Raw genomic sequence first — 18,358 nt, forward strand, 5'->3', positions numbered from 1 at the left:
GAAGGAAGGAAGGAAGGAAAGGAAAGAAGGAAGGGAAGGAAGGAAGGAAGGAAGGAAGGAAGGAGGGAGGATCTCTTTGCTAGATACTTTGCAAATAACAATAACAAATATCTATCCCCTTGTTTTTACTGGTCACACAACACTGGCGCTGAAATGAAGTTTGACGCCTCCGATCCTGATTCAGTGGGGAGGGAGCACAAGGGGATGCGCGGGTCACAGTGGTTGCTTAAGCCAGGGGTCTTCAAACTTGGCCCTTTTATGACTTGTGGACTTCAACTCCCAGAATTCCTCAGCCAGCTTTGGAATTCTGGGAGTTGAAGTCCACAAGTCATAAAAGGGCCAAGTTTGAAGACCCCTGGCTTAAGGAAAGCCAACGGGGTCAAGCCAGCCGACCGGTCCGTCTGAGCTGGGAGCCCCGCCATGCAGCCCCGGGTGGAGAACGGGGCCGGCGGGACGAGAGAAAAACCTCGCGGGATCGCGACACGCCGCCCGCCGGGGATTGAAAGGCGCGGAAGCGCTGGGGAGGAACGGTTCGGTCCAAGAGGCGAAGGGAAGGGCGAAAGCGAGTTGTTTTGTTTTTTTTTGCCCGACCGACGCGGAGTTTCTTCCGGAAAAGCGAAACGCTCCTAAGTTGGGAGGCAGCACCGAGGATCTCTAACGCAGCGTTTCCCAACCTTAGGAACTTGAAGATGCGTGGACTTCAACTCCCAGAATTCCCCAGCCAGCTATGCTGGCTGGGGAATTCTGGGAGTTGAAGTCCAGGCATCTTCAAGTTCCTAAGCTTGGGAAACGCTGCTCTAACGGAGCGAGCCCCGCTGGGCTCCGCGGGCCGCCCTTGCTCGACGGGGACCGAGCCTTAGCCAAGCTCGCCTCTCCCTCCTCCGTTACCTCCTCGAAGAGCTCCAGGCTGTAGGTGTTGTCGTCGTCGGCGAAGAAAAGCACCCCCGGCTGAGGGGCCGGCAAACGCTGGTGCCGCTGGCGGATCCAGGCCAAGCCGGCGTTGCGCTGCTCCGTGGCCCTGGGCTGGCCCGGCCGCTTGTACCGGCGCGGCGTCAGCACGTGGAGGTGGGTGCAGGGCGGGCCTCCCCTTCGGCCGAGCCCCGCGGCGAAGCGGCCGACCAGTTCGGTGCCGACGGCCGAGTCCTCCACCAGGATCCAATGCAAGCGCGCCACCTGGCGGAAGGTGTTGGCCAGACGCGTCAGCTCGGCTTTCTGCACCGGCCGGCTGTAGGTCGGCGTGATGGCATAGATGAGAGGCTGAGGCGGCGGCGGCTGCTGTTGCTCGGCTTCCCGCCAACCAGGCGCCTCCTGGCGAAGGGCGGGCTGCGGCCGCCGGGCGAGGTGGGACGAGGACGGACGGGGCGCCCGGTTGCCGCCGTCCGCGTCCAGCATGAGGATCACCAGCAGCACCCAGGGCAGCAGCACCAAGAAGCGGCTCAAGATCAGCGACTTCAGGCCGGCGCCGCCGCCGCCGCCGCGCCGTCCCCCTGCCTCGCCGCCCGCGCTACAGCCCTCACAGCAGCGGCAGCGGCAGCGGGGGAGAGCGGGCCCCGGGCTTCCCCCGCCGGCGCCGCCTGCCCCGGCGCGGAGGCTCAGCCGGTGCTGCCCCGGCCATGGAGCAGCGGGCGGCAGGGCGCAAGGCGGGAGCCCCGCTTTCCTGGCGCCGGGAAGCTCGGCGCAGCGGAGGCGGACGGGCGCCGGGCGGGGAGGGGAAGGGATCGGCCGCCGTGGTCCCAACACCTTGGAGAGGGAGGAGGGCGGCGCTGAGGAAGACCGAGGAGCCGCTCTGGCCAGCCCCGCCGGACGAAGCGGGCGGCGGGCCGGCTACCTCCCGCCGGCCAGGCGCTTCAAGGAGGGCAGGCGGGAGCCTCCCGCAACTCTCGGCTCTCTTGGCCGGAGCCCGAAGCCAGACGGGTGGCGAGGGACGCGAGCCCCGGCCGCTTCCAGGAGCCCCTCCGGGATGCCTGCCGGCTCTTTCAGGCTTCCCGCGGCTTCCTTCTTCCTCGCTTCCCGCTCAGCATCCCTTCCCTGGCGCCTTCCCCGCTCTCGGAGCGGTGGGACTCTTGAGGGGAAGGGAACGGCGAGGGTGACGGGCTCTTCTTCTTCTTCTTCCTCCTCCTCCTCCCTCCTCCTCCTCCTCTGCCGCCGCCGCCGCCTGCCCTGCCCGAAGGGCGGCCCTGGAAACGCGTCGGAGTCCCGGTGGTCACAATCGGAGCAGCAGCAGCAGCAGCAGCAGGCGGCGGAGAAGCGAAGCTCCAGCGGGAGGGAGGCTCCGGGGCGGCAAGCTGCTTCTCCGGGCTGCTCTGCTGGTGTGGGGCGGGAGGGGGGGGGGTTGGGGGGTTGGAAGAGGGGGGTAGGATCCCCTCGGGTCTGATGCGGCGCCGGGGTGGGAAATAGATGCTGCTGCTGCTGCTGATGATGATGATGATGCTTCTTCGGGAGAGGATTTGCCAGCCGCCGCTTTTATTCGCTCGTCCCTTTCGCCGCGGCTTCCGTGGAGAATTAGGCAGGAGAGGGAGAGAGGTTCGCCTGCCGATCAACTCCGGAGATCCGAAGAGGGTGGAAGGAAGGAGCCGGCTTGGTGGCGATGATTAGTCACCCAGTGAGGAAGAAAAAAAAAAAAAAGCCGGTTATTGATCTTTCAGTCAAACAGCCGAGCGATGAAAGGCGCTCGGCTATTGTGTTGGAAGGAAGGGGCTGAACAGGGCAAACGTCCAAAGCTGGGGAGGGGAGGGGAGGGGGGAGGGAAAGAGAGAGAAAGAAAGAAGTGGAGGAGGGTTGTTTTTGCCCACAGGACCGACTGCGGGGCTCCCCCCGGGAACCTGCTCGCACCTCCCTTCCCCGCAGTTGTTAACGGGGGCGACCGAGGGAGAACCAGGGAAGAAATGGTGGAGGAAAGCGGGGTGGGTGGGTTGGGGGGGGGCTTTGGAGTTAAGATTCCTTCCGTCCTTCCTTCGGAGTTGGAGGAGAAGCGATTGTAAGCTCTTCCCTGCAGTAGTCGTGGAGGGAAGATAACGCATTCTTTACATCGGAAATAAGATGTACAAAACCCCAAACCACCGTGCTTTCACACCAACGTAGAACTGCTTTCAGCCAGGCGCTTCTTAGCGTTTCTGGGCAAAATACTGCAGCTGTTCCGATTTTTTTCCCCCACCCCCACCCCCTTTAACGTAACGCTTGTATAAGGAGAAATCCAGAATGCCTACAAAAGGAACATGACAGCCACAGCGTTCCTTCCCCCTCCACACAATAGACGTTGAGGAACAAGGCAAGTTTCCCATAAACGCTTCATCTGGAAGTAATCTAAATGAGCGTAAATTATCCCTGTTTTTATTGGGATTCACTGTTGCCTGCATTTAAGCAGTTTATTTGGCTTAATTGCGGTTGGCAAAATAGCACGCCCTGTTTTAAAACTTAATAGCATGGCGGGGTGGGGGAGAAATATTGCCTCTTTGTGGTGATTTTTTAAAAAAAGTTCTTCCGTGTGCACAGACAATACTCTGAAGGAGGTTATGTAATGGGGGTTATGAGGATGTCTGCACGGGGGAATACCAGCTTCCAAATAGGAGACTTAACTCCGATGGACCAACTTCTTTGCACCGTGGTGTGAGTGACAAAAAAATTAATTCTCTTACTTTCCAGGAGTTCTGATTAAATAACCTTCCATCCTGGGTCAATTTTTGAAGTTGATCCGAAACACTGAGCTGGGATTTGGCTTTATCTCCTAAGAAAGTCTTTTGTAAACTTTTAAGCAATTTTCCAGAGGAGGACCTGGAATACATATCCATGACGTTTTAGCCACTGTATGTACAGTATCTATGAATGAATATATAGGCAAAAAATAAATAAGGTGCAGTGATAATTGCAATCAAAATTATGAGAAACTCTATACCTTGGGTAAAAATAATCAGTGTTTAAAGTACTAAAAGGTACTTTTAAGCTTTTGAAATTAAAAGGTTAAAAGTATCTTTTATTAACACTATCCTTTATTAAAATGATCCTGACATTTAAGTAAGTACTGGATAATTCATTGGACTGCCTGGTGTCTAAAGAACAAGGTAGACTGTTTTTCCACTGCTGTCTTTCAAAAGACAAAGTCCAGGCACAGTATATCTGAGAAACTGAACTGACTGCAACTGTAGGATATTTACTTGATAGCGTGCTTTGCTCAAGTAGGCAAAGCTGCTTTGCCTTTAGATTAAATTAGTTTAAGTATAAAGGTTCCCCCGCACATGCATGCTAGTCGTTTCCGAGTCTAGGGGCCGGTGCTCATCTCCATTTCAAAGCCAAAGAGCCAGTGCTTGTCCGAGGACGTCTCCGTGGTCATGTGGCCGGCATGACTGGACACCAAAGGCGCACGGAACACCTTCTGATCGACAAGCTCAGCGTCCTAACCCACTGAGCCACCACATCCCTTAGTTTAAGTATAAACCTCAGTATCTCTTTATCCATAACCCTGCAGCTTTACAGCTTGTGAGGAACCGATGCTCCAAAACCAGAGACTGCCTTCTTAAGCCAGGAGAGAGTCAAAGTTCAAGGGTCATGCTGGGAGAGCTTAGGAAAACACCTTTCTGAGAAATTTTTTGTTCCCCCCTCCTTTTTGTATTCCCCCCCCCCCCCCAATTGCAGGATGCAAAGTTAGTTGAGTCTGGCACTCCTCCCAGGAGCCTGATTTCAGCTGAGCCACAAAATCTTGCCTGGCCTCCCGATTACTTTTTAACATGCAGCTTCACCTTTTTTTATATACTTTTTTTAATTTAGAGAAGAAAAGTAAAACTCTAGGAGCAGTGGGCTCATGGCTCCTTAAGTAACACCAGCTGCCTGCAATTAGTGCAGGTTCACATCCCACCAGGCTCAAGGTTGACTCAGCCTTCCATCCTTCCGAGGTAGGTAAAATGAGGACCCAGATTGTTGGGGGCAATTAAGCTGACTTTGTAATAATGCCGCTTGGGTGTGCGTGAAAACCCTAATAAGCAGGCATATACATAGAATGAAGGCTACTGCTAAGCTTGTAAGCCGCCATGAGTCTTCGGAGAAGGGCGGGATGTAAATGGAATTAAAATAAAAAATAAAAAAATAAAAAATATTGGAAGCCATGTCAAGGAAAAATGGGTGGTTAGATACACAAGGAATCAACATAGCCTACTATGTGACGCCAAGCAGGCAGTTGGCAGTCTTCCCCTCTGGAGAGAGGGTTCAAATCCCATTTCTTTTTCTTGTTCTTTAGTGAAATAGATGCTGGACACAAAGACAAAAGGATTTCAGTTAGATTGGAATCTCATGGACGTTTACTTGATAGCAAGCCCACGTGAAAACTATAGGGATTTTTAAAAGAAGCATTTATCAGAATTATGCAAACATGCAGTATAAAATAGATTAAAATTTAGTTTTAAAATTAATAAAAGAGGATCCCGAACATATGTGCTGGAGTACTGACCATAAATTTGCTTAGCATCTGCAGTTCTAAAACTTAAATTTCATTCATTGGCTCTCACTCCCTTGTCATTGTGCTTAGACTTCGGATTGAGGCATTCTTTCATGAGAGCTAGCACCCCTGAATCCATGTCACATTATTCTCCGTGAATTTGCATAGGCTTGGACTGCAAATGAAGCCTTATGGGCAATGGGTTTATACAACTTTATCAAGCTGAACTTTGCAGAAAGACAAAAGTGATTTGGGATTATTTACTTTTAAAGAGTAAAGCCATCGCTGGAAAATTCAATTGCCCAGTTCAATATTTTCCATTACAAAATCAGATTCTTGGTGGGTCTCCTTTGTTTTCATTATAGGAAGAATACGCTGAATATCTATCAGTTACCAGATATTGCTGTAAGTAATAATTTGATGACAATGTTTTATTCAGGTTGGCCTTGCCGGGGAAATGAGTATAATGTGTGCAGAATTGCAGCTCAAAGCATTAGATCGCTTCAGAATACTCCTTGCACAATTTTGTACAGGCACCTATCTAGGCCACATTCATCTTTTTGCTACCCAGAGAGGACATAGTAACCCCTGGGGGCTCAGATGCAGCAAAGATATTAGAGTGATATAATGCAAACCGAAATCTATGTGAGATCAAAGTGACAAATAGCCACACAGCAAACATCTAAATGAGGAAACATCTGTGCAGTAGAGAGATAATTAGAGTTAGCGTGTTCTGTAGAGAAATAGAAGACTTGTTAGGTGATTAATGAAAGACGGCACAAATATAAATAGTTCAATACATCCCAATCAAAAGCTCTCTGAAAATTATTGTAGCCTGGTTTGTGCTGGGGCAGTTTATCTGAAGGCCAATAAGAGAAATAGCCTCTCCCTCAAAAGTGGAGAGCATCTTCCTCCATTTGCTATCAGTGTACATGTATACGTTCCCGTCTCTGTCCGTGCGTTGCTTCCATTTTGCAAATAACCCATGGTGGAATTCAGCATACGAATTAAGGATGCAATCAGCAAAGCTCGAATCTGTTGCACTGTGAAAAGCAAGGGCAAGTGGAAAGCCACCCATACATGTTGTTATTCCAACAAAAGTAGAAAGAATAAAACGGGACAGAGAGAAACAAGAAGTGTCAAAGAAAAGTTCAAGAATAATGAACTGAGAGAGCGGGTGGCTGATTTTCCCTTGTACTTTAGCAGAGTGTCCAGACACATCAGCTAGCTAGCTCTATGCAATTACAGGTTTCTTTTTTTTTTCTTTTCCAGTGTTGCTGCTATGGCTGATAAATTGTGCTTATTGTTTTTTCTGCATCATGCAAAGTGAGCCAAACCTAGTTTATATTCTAACTGTAACTCTAACTTTAAGTTCCTTTTGTGTTTCAAGCCCCTCGTTAAAGCAGAAGTAGTAAAAAGCTTCAGTAACATTTGGCTTCTTTTTTTAAAAAAGCATACATTTCACAATTTTACCAAATGCTCTAAGGAACAGGTGCAACAGGTATGTCATGAGGGGGCACAAGAGGGCCACTAGCATCTTTTTTTTTTTGGAGATTCCCCCAACTCTCATATTTGGTAGGGCCAAAACTAGAAGCTAGCAGGTATGATGGAATGGAGTAAGGAAGTGTGGATCCCAGGAGGGAAGGGATGAACCCAGAGCAGTAAGAGGCAACTCAGCCCAGATATCATGTGAGAGAAAGAGGGTGAAGGCAGCTCCTCCCTAATAGTTCACATAGTATATTGTAGGTGGAGGGACTACAATGCTCAGTCTGGCAAGATTTTGTCTGTAGGTATAAAACAATAAAGAACTTTCCCTTAAAACCCCAAACCCATTGATAAAATGGATGTTGGCATCACCCATTTTTTCAGTGTGGCTTTCAAGTAGTCTAATGGTATCTTTGAGCCAACAGGATCTGTATACTTTTGGTCTGATATGTTAGCTCAAGTATACCAGATCTAAGAAATAAATCAAGACTGGTTTATGTAGCGTGACATATACACAACGTACCTTTCCTAGTGTGGATGAATCCAAAGTACAGTGATCCAGGGCAAATCATCCCAAGAACGGATGGCTGAAGCAGTCTACTTAAGCAGAATCCCAGCTCCCTTTGTGATGACTGGCAGATTGTCCCTCTCTCTTAGGTCTGTTCTCCCCCCCCCCCCCCCCCGTCTCATTTTACCTCAGTGTGTACAACAAGAAGTGGGAGGTCTTTGAGCCTAGAGACAGAGCGGTTACAACAGCTTAGTTTTTAGTGCTCTCCAGGTAAGCAAACCACTTAATTTGCTGTCTTTGTATGTAGTTTAAGATTGCTTCTATTCCAATTCATCCCAGAGATGGTATTTGGGGAGCCAAAGTGATTAATTCATGATATTTTAGCCATCAGCTATTCCAATTGTCTCTTTCTTTGCTCTCCAGATATATGAGATTTCAACCCCCATAATTTATAATCAGTAGTAAAGCATGGCACGCAGCAAGTTCAACACATTTACATCTCAAATACTCCTCATTATGCCCTTTGTTTATTGTCTTCCTTATAAATTAAGGCCTTGTTAAAGAACTCTTTAATCACCTTCTCCTCCATGCTGTACAGAACAGTTAAAGATTCATGACAGTTCTTTCTCTTTTCTATACATCAAGTGGTCATTGTGAGACACAAACAACCTTGTGTCATCTTTTACAACCCCCCCCCCCCCCACACACACACATACATTCTTTTAATTCAGAGTCTAGCACAGGACAGTCCTCCATTGAAGTCAGAGCTACGGAACCATGAGCTGCCTATCAACTGTAAGTTTTGACAGATCACCTAGTCTTCCTCAGTGTGCTTGTGTATATTATATTTCTATTTGAGTAAAAATATAGTTGGTTTCCCTTGAGATTTAGTATGTTGAATGAAGCTTTCCATTATTACTCTAAATGATAGCTCTGGATTTGTGAAGCCGCATAATTGTGGTTTATTTTATAAGTCAGCCTTAAGCAGACTATAATCACGAAACCCAAATTTGCATATATATATATTAAAGGGAGACTGATATAGCTATTTCAAAACACTCAAGATATGTGTGTGTGTGTGTGTGTGTGTGTGTGTGTGTGAAATATTTGTCAAGTCATTTGAATATGCCTTGCTAATTAAATCTTTCTTTTCTGTTTGGCCTAACTCAAGGCTATCCACAGGTTATAGTCACAACTTATGACAGCTCATTATTTGTATAAATTATTCAAATTGCTAATAAAGAATTTTTTAGGGAGGCTAATATGATCATTTCGAACTTCTTATGTTCTCATCAGTTAGTCACTAACTGATGAGAACATAAGTTCGAAATAATCATATTAGCCTCCCTAAAAATTCTTTATTAGCAATTTGAATAATTTACACACACACACATAGATAGATAGATAGATAGATAGATAGATAGATAGATAGATAGATGATAGATAGATAGATATAGATATAGATATAGATATATATAGATATAGGTGTGTGTGTGTGTGTGTGTGTGTGTGTGTGTATACAAATTTCACTCACCCCTCTACCTTTTTTAACCTTCTGGTTTGATGATGGGATGGTGTAGTGCAGAGTTCCCCAACTTTTGGAGCACCAGGGACCGGTTTGATGGAGACAGGTTTTTCCGCGGACTGGAGGATATGTGGTTTTGTGTGCTGCCTGCATCCCACAGATGGGGCTTTGCTTGTTTGTGCAGATGCTTGCTGGCATGCTGCAGCCCAGTACTGGTCAACAGACTGGGGGGTTGGGGACCCCTGGTGTAGTGTTTAAGCTTTTGGACTTTGACTAGGGATGACCCAGTTTCAAGTTTGCCCTTGGCCATGGAAATTCTAGGGAGACTTGAGGACGCTCAGTTCTCTCTCAGCCGAACCTACTTCACAGAATATTAGGTATGTAAGCTGTTTCAGCTCCTGGAGGAGAGAGAAGAGATATAAATCTATTAAATAAATATTTATCATCCTCACTGGGGTGAACAATAGTGCTCTGAATTAGCAGCAGGGGGATTCTGTGAAAGTAAATGAGATTAGATGCTAAAGAGCCATGAAAGCTGGAAGGGAATTGATGAGTGATACAGGGAACCTGCTGGCATGTCTTGCACAATCTGAAATAGCTTCTTCTGGTAGACTCCTAAAAGTTGGCAAACAATTATTTGCTCATCAAACCAAGCACAAGAACAAGCCCGGTGTCGGATTGCCATTACAAATTAAATCTTCCTAAAGCTATCCCTTGATGAGAAGGTGGCCCTGTGAATTGACTCTAGCTTTTGCTTTGCCCTGGTTTTGTGGCAGTAGGATTCCCACTGTCTCTCCTTTTCTTTGGCCTGATAGTGTAGCTCTCTGAAATTAGGGTTGTAGATAACAGCACTGGGGAGAAATAGCTATTAAAATTGATTGTTCTGTGTGAGAAAACCATTTCACTCCTTCAGGAAATTGGAGCAGTTAGAGAAACATATAAATGGACCATCATTTGACTGTGGATAAAACAGTGAAAAATCTATGTCAATTTCAGGGGGTAGTACTTGAAAATATTACCCTAAATATTCATTGACTGCAGGGTGTTTTCAAAGCCATTGCAATGCAAACCGTGCCCCTTTTCTATGGGCATATGACATCTCAACGCATATACAAAACCAGCGGAACTTGAGCAAGCAATAATACAATGCTGGTTTCTTCATTTCTTCCCATGGATCCACCATGCCTGGTTAGCTGGATCCTCTAGTGAATCTCTCTAGTCTTTTTCTAAAGTGCAGATCACTTGTCACTACCATAAATGATGACAATGCCATGTGAAAAGTTATTTTCTTCTGTCAGTCGTAAATCTTTCTAAGGTTAGTTTCAACAGATTATTTTTAACATTTTGTGAAAAAGGAGAAATTCATCTCAGGGATATTTGCATATATCTTTATCAGCCTTCTCCTTCATTACCAGCAAAAAAGGCCCAGCATGGCCACAACAATAGTGGTGGCTCCTTTTTTGCAACTTTATATCCCTATCATATTTTATACGCACTTGGTGTTGGGAGCAGCAAGCACCACTCTACAAACAGCCTCATATATTCTCCATTGTGTGCCTGTTTACTCTCTTGTCATCCTTTTCTCTCCAATTAATATAAATACAAAGATCAGTTCCATATCTGTTAACTATCTCAGCACTGGGGTGAGCATTCAAAGGGCAGGAGAGTGGGGACAGAGCTGCCGATCCCAACTGTAGTCACTAAAATGAGGATTATCTATGCACAGGACAGGAGGCTACATCCAGACAGAGCAAGGTGAAACAGTGAGGCAAGATTATCTTTCCTTATTTATTCAGCCTATAGACAGAATATAGATTAATCTTTCCTTATTTATTCTTTTCTTATTTATTCAGCCCCTATGCAGAATATATATTAAGGAGCGTAGATTGGAATAAGGCAAGTGAGGTTTCAAAGTGGGAAGAAGAAACATCAGTAACCTGTTCTGTGTTGATGACACTACCTTGATAGCTGAAAATGCAAATATTCCATTAGTTCTAGGAATGAAAGACAGGGAGCACAGTAAAAAGGATTCCCTATAAAAAATACCAAACTAATGAAAAAAGGTAGAGCGAGCAGCCTTAGAAGTGACAAGAAATTGAAGTGGGGAATACCTCTTGCCTTTTTAACTTTGATTATCAACAGGGAGACATACTAGTAATCAAGAGGTACATTGAAGATTAGCACTGTTTATGGCACAATGAAGACCTGCTGTGAAATGATTCAGATCCTATTATGTGCATACACCTACAAATTGTTCTCTTTGTGACATTCTATAGACGTGAACTTTGAAGAAAGTATGAAGAAGCAGGATAGGATGAGCATTGATGCTTTCGAACTTTGGTGTTGGGCAAGACTTCCTGGGACTAACACGAAAACAAATGGACTAAAAGTCAAATAGGAGTTCTCACTTGAGACACAAATGATCAGGCTTAAAGGCCCACACTTTGGATACATTAGGCAAAGATCAAATTCGCTTGTAAAGTCTCTAATACTGGGAAAGATAAAAGGAAAGGGAGGAAGAAGACAACCAGAATGATGCATGGACTTAATTACAGCAATGATGGGTGCACCATTGGGAGACCTGAAGGGCCAGACTGGGGCAGACCATCATAGATAAGGTGGTCACTAAAGGGACGCGGTGGCTCAGTGGGTTAGGACGCTGAGCTTGTAGATCAGAAGGTCGGCAGTTTGGCGGGTTGAATCCCGAGTGCCGCATAACAGAGTGAGCGCCTGTTACTCGTCCCAGCTTCTGCCAACTTAGCAGTTCGAAAGCACGTAAAAATGCAAGTAGAAAAATAGGGACTGCTCCGGTGGGAAGGTAACAGCGTTCCGTGCGCCTTTGGTGTCTAGTCATGCCGGCCACATGACCACGGACAAGCGCTGGCTCTTCGGCTTTGAAACGGAGATGAGCACCGGCCCCTAGAATCGGAAACGACTAGCACGCATGTGCGGGGGAACCTTTACCTTTACCTTAAAGGATGATATCGTACAATGGCACATCAGTCATTAGTTTAAGCTGATCTGAATTAGTACAAGCTGCATGAAATAATCAACATTTTCTTTGGTTGTTTCAAAGTGAAGCATTTACAATGGCATCACGCTACCTTATTCATGGAATTTTACTGTGCATCCAGACAAAATAGTCTCCCGCTTGTAAACCTTGCATTCTTTTCCCATCACTGTTTTGATAATACCTATCATATATAGACATATATACATAAGGTAAAGGTAAAGGTTCCCCCGCACAAGCGTGCTAGTCGTTTCCAACTCTAGGGGCCGGTGCTCATCTCCGTTTCAAAGCCGAAGAGCCAGCGCTTGTCCGAGGACGTCTCCGTGGTCATGTGGCCGGCATGACTAGACGCCAAAGGTGCATGGAACGCTGTTACCTTCCCACCGTAGTGGTCCCTATTTTTCTACTTGCGTTTTTACGTGCTTTCGAACTGTTAGGTTGGCGGAAGCTGGGACGAGTAACAGGCGCTCACTCTGTTACGCGGCACTCGGGATTCGACCCGCCAAACTGCCGACCTTCTGATCGACAAGCTCAGCGTCCTAACCCACTGAGCCACCGCATCCCTTCACATATATACATAGCCTTCTATAAATAAAACAAAACTTTTGTGCTAAGTCTGGCAGCGCTAGGGGATATTCCTTGTTTCTCTACTCTCACCACCCTTCTTAGCTGTTTCTCCTTGCCTTTTCATTGGTTTGTTTCTTAAATTCCTTTTTTCAAAATTTCAGTTGATGTAGTGGCTCTAAGGAATAGCTATTCTTCAAAATCTAGACGCCTGTTCCATTCATAGCACCACCACACCACACGGAATAAAAAGGTCTAATTAAGGTTGCTTCAACTCCTGAAACTCCCAAAGTCATCCTGCTCTTTGGCTCAAGGACAAGGCCTGGATGCCCATTCTCTGATGTTGCTTGCAAAGCCACATGCCAAGAATTTTAGCCTTGAGCGCCCTGCTGTTCAGGGAAACAGGAACAAAAAAACCCAGTGTCCTTATTCTTGATGTTTTGTTTCCCCCTTACTTCTTTTAAAAACATAGTTCTCTCCTGATTATCTTTGATTCAGTTAAACAAGGAGCCGATGTGCTGCCTATAAATGAGACTCGCCCTGTAAATTTATAAAATAGTAGATGTGCTGGTTGAACAGAAACTGTTTAGGGTTTATTTTATTTTTTTGCCTCTGTGCGCTTGCTTTTGGCCAATGCTCCGCAGCAAGCGACCTGCTTTTTACACGTCTTGCCCTTCATCACCTAGCTCCAAGCAAATATAGACCCTGAACATCTTCCTCTTTCTTCCTCACTCACATGTCACTTTTCCTTTGTCCTGAAAGGAAAGTGTAACATGGAAGCAATTTAGCACTGCCGATCAGTTCTCTCAAACTCAGATCATCCCGAATAAGGTTAAGTGGTAGCCAAATCCATCACGAAATGCAATCATCTCTACCGAAGAGACCTATTTTAGAAGGATAATAAGTTCTGAAGTGAGGAATATTTCTTGGAAAATAATTTGGTGCAGTCAGTTTTATAGAATGGCAGGAAGAGCTGCATTGGATTAAGACCAAATGCTCGTGCCATCTTAACCCCTTACAATAAGGAAACTTCTTAATGGGGCAGTATAGCCAGAAATAAACTCACATGTATTATAAGTCCATCTCCTGAAAATGTTCTATTTGTTTGCTTGCCTCAAACCTTGGTGTGAAAGATAATATTTTAATTATAACTGTTTTATCCTGGAACCCCTGGGGATAAAAATAACTCAAAATAGGTTTTCTTCTAGTGAAATCTCCATTCCAGAGAGCAGAAATTCCAATGAACATTGCATGTGTCTTGTCATGCCGGCCACATGACCACGGAGACGTCCTTGGACGAGCGCTGGCTCTTCGGCTTTGAAACGGAGATGAGCACCGGCCCCTAGAGTCGGAAACGACTAGCACGCATGAGCGGGGGAACCTTTACCTTGACCTTTATTATCTGTATATACCGGTAATACTGGAACTTTGAAGTCTCAGATTATGATACTGTATATAAATAATATCTTGTTCGGTCAGTTGTGCCAGCAGAGGTTTCATATAAATACTGCTTGTAAGCATAGATAGCACAGGTAGTCCTCGACTTACAACAGTTCGTTTAGTGACCGTTCAAAGTTACAATGGCAACGAAAAATGTGACTTATGACTGTTTTTCATAGTTACCACCTTTGCAGCATTCCCATGATCATGTGATCAAAATTTAGATGCTTGGCAATTAGTTTACATTTATGACCTCTGCTGTGTCCCGGGCCGGGGGTGGTGGTCATGTGATCCCCTTTTGTGACCTTCTGACAAGCAAAGTCAAGGGGGAAAGCCAGATTCACTTAACAACCAGGTTACTAACTTATCAACTGCAGTGATTCACTTAACAAGTAAGGCAAGAAATGTCGTAAAGTGGGGCAAAACTCACAACAAATGTCTCAGTTAACCACAAAAAAATTGGGCTCAATTGCGGTCGTAAGTTGAGGACTACCTGGGCATTTTCTCCATATAATTTAATATCATGTATTGCTGATTGACAGGGACTCTATTCTTATTAGAAAGAAAAAAAATCTCATTTCTGATTTTTTCCAGCATTTTACCTGAAGATGTCATGGATACCTTCTGCTTGCAGAATTGTGGACTGCTACTGAATTACATTTATTGTGTATCAGATAATTATTTTAAGAAAGACTCTTGTATGTAGAACATGAACTATATAATGGAATGACTAAACACAAGTGGAATTCTTTCTTTCTGCATTGTTACGTGCTTACGTGCAAATTTAGGTGTTGTGGACAGTTGCTTATATTTTCTTTTGCTTGGGCTGAATCCAAAGCACATTAAAACCAGAGAATATTCAGGAGGAAGGGAGGAGGAGGAGGGGAAGAAAAAAAATGTAGTACCAGTGCGAGGATAAATTATTTTTAAACAGAAATCATAGCTGAAGAGAGATGATTTAAATCACCCACCCTGCATTGGCCAAGGCTTTGTCCGTCATTCTTCCCAATATCTGGAACTTTTTTCGTTGCAGAAAACACGCAGCCAATCCTTTCTTGTTGTGGAGAAAACAGGAGGAGGAAAGAGTATTAGCTATGTTTGCTGCCTTGAATTATTTATAATGTATGTATGTATGTATGTATGTGTACGTATGTATATATATATATATATATATATATATATATATATATATATATATATATATATATGTATGTATGTATGTATGTATGTATGTATGTATGTATATGTATATGTATATATATGTTTTCTGAGGTTTTCGCGGGTGCCTGTATGTGGATCCTTGGTTTTTCGGGTTTTTCCCCGCGTAGAATTAAAGGTGTAGGCGCAACGTTTCGACGGAATCCCATCCGTCATCATCAGGCTTCTGCTTCCTTCTTCTGTATATATATGTATATATATATGTTAAAATTAATAATAAATAAATAAAAACAGAACATTTGCTCCCAAAGAAGTTTGTTTTCAGCTTGAGATAATTCCTGGCAAGCTCACCTACAGCAAAGTTTAGATAAGGAAGAGAAAAAAAAGCACCCTTATTTGCCTATTTTCACATGAACGATTTAGCAGAAAAGCTAGTATCTTGCTTAGCTTTAAAACAGAGCCTCATTTTCTTTCCTTTGAATGTCAGGAAAGATTAGCAAGATTGGCAAGTTACACCATCGATCTGTGCATAGGTCTATCAATTCCCAACTTCCCAGTTCTTTGGGCTGCAATGCAGAGCATAGCCGGACAGTATTTTCAAGTGATTTATAGTTAAATGATTTCAATTTCATCATTCTGGTGGCCATAGAGTAAGAATTCCATTCACTGCAGCCAGTCCAGTGGGTCAGAAAAGCACTTTGACAGGCTCAAGAGAAGATGAGAATTCTAATCTCAGGAATTGCCTCTAGAACTCCAGGAGAATCCCCTTTAGCTGTTCACATTAGCTCTAGGAATATCTATTGAAAAGGCTTTTTGCTGCCTTAATTTTCTTAGCCAAGGACTAAATGGCCTTTTCTTCACGTTTGCCCTGGGGTCTATGAGCTATTAAAACAGGCTTTGATGGCACTGGTACTTTCACTGCACCGATTCAAGGGTCTTTTTCAACTGTTTTCAGCCTCTCCTTCAAGCCTCAGTCCTTTCGAACCCACTCCTAATTGCAGGCAGAGTAAAATTGAGAGACAACATCCTCTTGTAGCAGTCAGCCTTCACTCTTCTCTCAGACCAAGAGCTGATTTTAATATTCCTGCTTACCACCTTGCTTCTCTAAAGGCAGTTGTAGGGTAGGAAGGTCAGAGGGAAGATCTGTGCCAAGACGTCAGTTGTTTGGCTGACGTGGCACAAGGTGCTTTTGGGTGGCTTATTCGATTAGAGCCAACCTGCAGTCTATAGGCCAGCCATCCCTTTAACAACTCTCAGGGTGCCCACTTGAGCCGGGGGCATCAGTTTGGCAGGACAAGGTCTTTGCCCCCCGGTGGCTGTGAATCATTTTCTTTCAGTTCACGAGCAAGGATTGTCAAGGTGTGGTCTGAATAGGCCAGGAAGGATGGGATTGAGACTCCTCAATCTGTACAGGTAGTCCTCTACTTATGACTGGTCACTTAGTGACCATCTGAAGTTACGACAGACACTCCAAAAGCTACTTATGACTTGGTTTCAAAATTGCGGCTGTTGCAGTGCCCCCATGGTTCTTCATCCTTGTTGTTGTTGTTGTTGTTAGTTGCAAAGCCGTGTCTGACCCATCGTGACCCCATGGACAACGTTCCTCCAGGCCTTCCTGTCCTCTGCCATCTTCTAGAGTCCATTTAGACTCAAACCTATTGCTTCATCTTCATCCTTATGACTGATTAAAGGGATACTGCAGTGCCTTCCCCCACTTATCTCCCCCGTTCACCCCTTGGGTTCCTGTGGGCCTTGGTCTGCTCCCAACGTGGCCACTCAGCCACCCAAGGGAGCCTAAAGGTGGGCAGCAGTTGCTATTGGCACACTGAGGATGGTCACGACTTGGAGGCCTTGGCCTACTTCCCATCTAGCCACCCAAGGGACTTGCAGGACTCAGCCTGCTCCTCAGCCAGCTCTGGGGCAAAGCAACATCCAACTTACTTTTTCTGGTTTTTGCAGAAGAATCCAGGCGCAGTCAATGCAACACGTTACAATGCAATGTGAGACTCAGCTTTCTTACAGAGGCTGCCTCGTGGCAACCTTGTGCTATTCTGCAAGCCGGTAGTATTCTCACAGGTTTCTTTTTTTTTTAAAGGAGGTTCCACAAACAAAGATTTCCAAGCTGTAACTGCCCTTCCTGTGCCTGTAGGATCTGCTGCCCAGCTTTAGGCTCCCTTGGGTGGCTGAATGGCTGAGTTGGGACTAGGCCAAGAGGGGTCCTATCTTGGCTTTGATGTTCCTTTGGGCTTATCCTCATTTCAGTCTGAAAATAGTTGAACCAGACACGATGCGGCCGCTCCAAACTGAACCAAGACAAACCACGTCGTAGTTGATTTAGCCTGTTCAGCTGTTTTTTCCATCAGAGGTTTAGTGCTCTCTAGACGCAAGCATTTTGGAGACGGGAAGAGTAGTGAGATGGAACCCAGAGCGCATTGACCAGACATTTTCATGCTGCTGTTGTGTTTGCTTCCTATAAGGAGTAAAGTGTGGGGGCAGGAATGAGGGAGGATGCTGGTAGCGACAGAAAGACATGCTTTTTGCATCCGGGCTATGGATGGGAGAGCTGGCTATTCAAATACATTTCTGTCTCAACAATTTTATGGGATGGAAGGCAGGAACATGGCTCTTTAGAGGATTGCTTTGATTACCTCACAGTGCAGTAAGCTTGGGAGCCTTTGCTGTTCCTTTGGCCAAGCCCAACGGTCCTCCCCAAAGGCCTTCAATGTTGCCATCCCTGGGTGGGGTGGGGTGGGACCACGTACGCAACATTTCTCCTACTTCTGTTCATTACTTCTGCTGACTCTGCCCTTAGCAGGGAAAGCCGCTTTTGTTTTTCTTTTGAAATATGTAGGATGTATCAGTACAGGTACGGGTCCTCGACTTATGGCTACAATTGAGCCCAGGATTTCTGTTGTTAAGTGAGACATTTGTTAAGTGGGTTTTGCCCTGTTTTAAGACCTTTCTTGCCTCGGCTGTTAAGTGAATCACTGCAGCGGATAAATTATCTTATCAACTCGGTTGTGAAGTGAATCTGGCCTCCCCATTGGCTTTGCTTGTCAGAAGGTCACAAAAGGTGATCACCTGACCCCAGGACACAGCAATATGAAACAGTAGCTAAGCATCTGAATTTTCATCACGCGATCATGGGGATGCTGCCAAAGTCATAACTGTGAAAAACGGTCATACTGTAAGTCACTTTTTTCAGTGCTGTTATAACTTTAAACAGTCACTAAGTGAACTGTT

This window comes from Vipera ursinii, assembly GCF_947247035.1.
Source record: "Vipera ursinii genome assembly, chromosome: 1".
NCBI lineage: Eukaryota > Metazoa > Chordata > Lepidosauria > Squamata > Viperidae > Vipera > Vipera ursinii.